At 39.6% G+C, this 4893-nt stretch overlaps 1 long non-coding RNA gene across 1 annotated transcript; it reads right to left on the bottom strand.

Moving 5' to 3' along the window:
- Nucleotides 1–1837: 1837 nt before the first annotated feature.
- On the bottom strand, nucleotides 1838–4510 carry LOC119280922. The gene is made up of 3 exons (XR_005138220.1): nucleotides 4292–4510; nucleotides 3806–3961; nucleotides 1838–1935 (listed from the first exon to the last, which is right to left on the bottom strand). It is a non-coding gene; the product is annotated as an uncharacterized LOC119280922 (long non-coding RNA).
- Between the last annotated feature and the right edge of the window lie 383 nt (nucleotides 4511–4893).

Raw genomic sequence — 4893 nt, 5'->3', positions numbered from 1 at the left:
GCACCAAAGTAAAAAAAACATAGCAACATTTATTGAGCTTATGTGCAAGTTAACTATAGATGTCCTACAATATTCATAAACATATTACAATGGCTATTACTCCATTTTATGATTGTTTCGTGGTAATCAATAAAATATGTGATTTATTTTTTGCGAAGAATGAGAAATAAGTTTTTTACAACATTTATCAAACGACCAAAATTTGTATGAACAAAACTGGGTATCTAAGGAAGCAATTCACTACCTTGTCAACACCTTTATTACAAGCATGCACGAAAGCGTGTAGGTTAGTCGCAAAAGGAGGATGGTTTGTTAAAAAAAGGATATTTAGATGATTTGTCGAGTCATAGATAAGTACAAAATGAGGACTATGATGACATCTGGTTATCAATTGCATCAATTTCGGTTCACATTTAACAAAATTACAGCCACAAAAGTGCACCGGTGCAAAGATGTAAAATGCATGAATTGCAATAGTTCGTAATATAAAAATGGTCACAACCAGCACTCTTGATATGCCTGCTAAAAATTCCTACCGTCTGCCATCTTACACAGAACTATCCTATGATAGTATTTGCATTCTACCTCTACAAGGTTTCCATTACCATCTCTTTATGATTACAGAAATGGTCACATGCCTTAGGAGAACTGTTGCTTCTTGCCACGACTGCTACTTTTTGGCGGTATATCAACATCAAATCGATGCCAAAATAGTTGCACAAAATAATGGGATGGTGAAACTCCCTAGCTTCTTTAAGTTTTGAAACTAAACCATGCCAAAAGTTGCATGTTCGGTGTAGTACGACTCACAGACCCGACAAGCCCAAACAATTTCTTTTTTTGCATGGGAAGCAAATCAGGACTCGGATGAACTGAACAAAACATTTCACAGTAACATTGGCATTGTCTATTTCTACAGCACCATCTAAACAAAGAAACTCGGATAAATTATACTTTCACCGTGTCTTGCAGTATGAAATGACAACTAAATTAATTCTACCTTGTTGGAGCCTGTAGTGGTCAGAGCTTGTCATCTACCACGACGCCCACATCATAGAGCACATCCTTGAGATCACCAAGCAATTTAGCCAATGGCTCATTCCCGAGCACATTTCCTTCAAATAACAGAGACCACCATGCAGACTCCCTTGATTGCAGACTTGAGCCCCTCGATTTCTTCTGTGAACCTGGCTTCCCAAACCCAGGGATCACAACTGTGGAAGTGGGAGCTTGAGAGGATGGCTTAGGAACCAAATGCACCCTAAATCATTATACATAAATATATGGATGTGCCAAAAAATAGGTTAAGCTAACTAAAATACTTACAATACAATATTTATGAAATTCTTGCACAGGGAGGAAGCATCCAAACAATGGCTATCCTACATCGCAAGTATTTCTTCTAGAATATCCAGCATTTTCCAGACTGAGCTCCTGTTGATTTCAGACAAGCGAGATAGTCCTTCTTCTCCTGTTTGAAAAGGCAGCTCTCATAAATATAACAAAACGAATACAACTAACCAGGAAGTACTTGTTTGCTTGTGCAAGTGACTGAGAGGAAATACACCTTTTTTAAGGAGCTATGGGTGTCCCCTATTTCCAACAAACACCCGACCTATTAGAACTAACAAGGTTATTTGAAGGTTGCAAGTTAGTCACGAGGTAGAAAACTGGCAACACAGGTATGGAAACCAATACTCTTTTGTCGGTTGTCTGAAGCTAACAAATTAGGATTGTCCACACCTGCACTCCCAAGAACGCCAGGATTCAGACTGCCATACTGCCGCTTGCAATGCCCGAATGCTGCAGGTTTCACAGGGCACATCCAATTGCTGCAACCTGAGTGTGAGATGGCCAACAATATGTTCCGGCCATCCAAGACAGGCAGTGTGGTATCCTCGCTCAAGCACACCATCAAACCTCCAAAACTGCTCCCTGGTGGCATAATCACATATTGCAGGCTTTTAGTCACATATGGATAGCAAATTTCTTCTAGCTGGTATAACTTGCAATCTTACTATATGTATTATCACAACCAACCAATAATGCACACCATCAACCAAATAACTACTAAGATGTAGAGTGGAACCATATATTACATGTGACCGCAACATCGATTTTTTTGCTGGAACTATTCTTTTTTTTGCTGGGACTGGCCAAATTTTTTGCTGTGACCCAGCTACAGCGAGTCATTATTTTTGCTGGAACCTACGAGTTTTATTGCTGGAAACATACATTTGTTCTGTTAGAAGAAAATATAAATAGAGCATTAACTAACAGCAAGGCTATTGGATCTTGACACCAAAATAGTCAAGATCTTAGTTAATTAAAAAAATAGTTAGATCTTTAGTACGTGATACCACTAAACATGCACAAGATTCTTACAAAGTTTAACCAAGAAAGAATAATATAATAAAAGCACTTGATCAAGACAGTTGCAACTCCTGTACCAAATTTCTGTGAAGCTCTTCTAGCTGGTATAATATGAAAACTTACTATTTATATTAACACAGCCAACCACTAATGTACACATTCAGACATGTAGAGTGGAACCATATAGCATTGGTCTCAAGCACTAATGCACACCTTTAGCCAATTAAGTACAGAGACGTAGAGTGGAACTATATAGCACTGATCTCAAGCACTAATGCACACCTGCAACCAATTAAGTACAGAGATATAGAGTGGAACTATATAGCACTGGTCTCAAGCACTAATGCGTACTTTCAGCTAATTAAGTACAAAGATGTAGAGTGGAACCATATGGCATTGTTCTTACCAAGATTAACAAAAAAGAGTCTTGTTCTGTTGATCAAATTTAATAGGTTTTTAAAACTGAAAAAGGCTTTTCCATTAAGCAAAAACCATAGGTAAATAATTGTTCATGCACCTTGCCAATTAGCACAAATAGAGATGTAAATTATCTCAGAGAGTTAGAACACCCAAAATTATTTAACCAATGCCCGTGCATACAATACCATGAACAATGCATTACCTCTCTGCCTTCGCCATGATATTAGTTTACCTTTTCTTATATTTTTTCTGTTGTATAGTAGCTATTCTTCCTTGATAAAAATTAAGTACATCCAACCACAAATGTACGCCTTGAGACAACTCTCAGCGTGCCCTTTTCTTATATTTTTCAATACAAGATAAATATATTTTTATTAAGTTTAGTGTAGAGTCTTTCATGACAGGGGTCATAGTCGGCAATCAGACAATTCCAGTGCCAGCTTATCAGTCATGAAAATTGCTTACTAAATTATTGCCAAACCTTGCATATTTTCTGAAACAATTTTTAAAGTTGCAAATTGGACACTTCAGATCCAAGATTCAATGTACTTGTTCCAAATGGTGCTAGCTAACCACCTTCATACTCTGGAAAAGTTGTCCATTTTTTGCATGTTTCAGGAAAACGCGACACGCACACCGACACATTAGTACAATTAGCAAGTTGCAACTTAAAATTATGCACTGGTTCCCTTCCCACTAACTCCACTCCAATCTATACACCCTACAGACTGGCACATACCAATTACAATGTCTATGGAAGGGAACATTACAATTACAGTTTTGAAAGTTTCTTGCAATCCTGGTTACTAAACATGAATTTCTTGGGCACATTATTAAATTTGCAGGATAGAACTTCAAGACAACACGGAACTATATGATGTATACAGTATGTACTTATGAAGGAAAAAACGAAGCATGTGGATTAAAATCTGATGTTCTGTTTCACATGTACCCCAAAGACCAAATGCTCTGCAGTTAATTACTGAATTCTATTCTGCAATGAACTACTAACCCGTGCTCAATATTCTGCAGTTAACTTCTAACCTGTGACCTGTAATCCAATATTACTACTCCAGATCCATAGTAAACTCATGTTCAGTATCAACCTCCAGATCCGAGCAACCATCTATAGGCTGCATCCTCCACATTCCCATGTCGTTCATCGTCTCTGTTACAAAAAAACATCATCTCGATGTAAAATCATAGTGCTTGAAACTAATTCCTATCTCTAGGAGTACATTACATCCGATGTACTAACTGGAAAATTTAGTGCACAGAATCACCCAGATGAACTAATTCCTATCTCTAGCAGTACATTATATCCGATGTACTAACTGAAAAATTCAGTGCACAGAATCACCCAGCTGAACTGCACGCAAGATATAAACCAGAACTTCATTGCAACCAAATAATAATTCTTTGAACGAAAAAGAACATTACTGAATTGCAAGTGAACAAACAGAGAACCACGGCCACATTGTTTTGGTGCTCAGACAACCTGCCTTCTCTCCCCCCGAGGCATCTTCACGTGCCGTCATCCTCCCTTCGTGTCGACCGTCGCCGCCAGTGATGATTGGCGGGAGAGCCTGCGTTCAAGGAAAAAGTGGGCGGGCAGCCGGCAGATCCAATCTTCGAAGCCATGCGGGAGGGGGGGTGGACCGGCACGGTGAGGCGGGGCGTGCCGTGGTAGGAGGCGGCGGCGCGCTGGAGGTGGAGATAGGATTTCAGAGGCAGGGCGGCGCGGGTGTTTTTTTTTTCCTCTCAACCGTACCGGTTCGGCTGACTTATTGTGAGGAGTGAACAACAGTGACTGTTTTGAAAATTGTCGCGACGGTTAACCCTACCGAATCAATCTGTGCTTTATTATTAGGGAAAGATAACTAACTTTTGGAGCTTCGAGAGCGAAAGGCGTTGCTCCAACGGACGGTCCATATGTAAAAACATTAGACCACGCCTTTCAAAGATGTAAAATTAAAAACGTGGTGATGCAAATTTACATCACGAAATACAAGTGATGTAAAACCGCGGACGCCCGCGAAAAAAATTACCGTGGCCGCCCGCGAAACGACCAACCGCCAGTTCATTTGCCTTCCCGCTCGC

This window comes from Triticum dicoccoides, chromosome 3B (assembly GCF_002162155.2).
Source record: "Triticum dicoccoides isolate Atlit2015 ecotype Zavitan chromosome 3B, WEW_v2.0, whole genome shotgun sequence".
Taxonomy (NCBI): Eukaryota; Viridiplantae; Streptophyta; class Magnoliopsida; order Poales; family Poaceae; genus Triticum; species Triticum dicoccoides.
The sequence above is the reverse complement of the archived record's forward strand: the minus strand, read 5'-3'. Positions and strand labels throughout refer to the sequence as shown.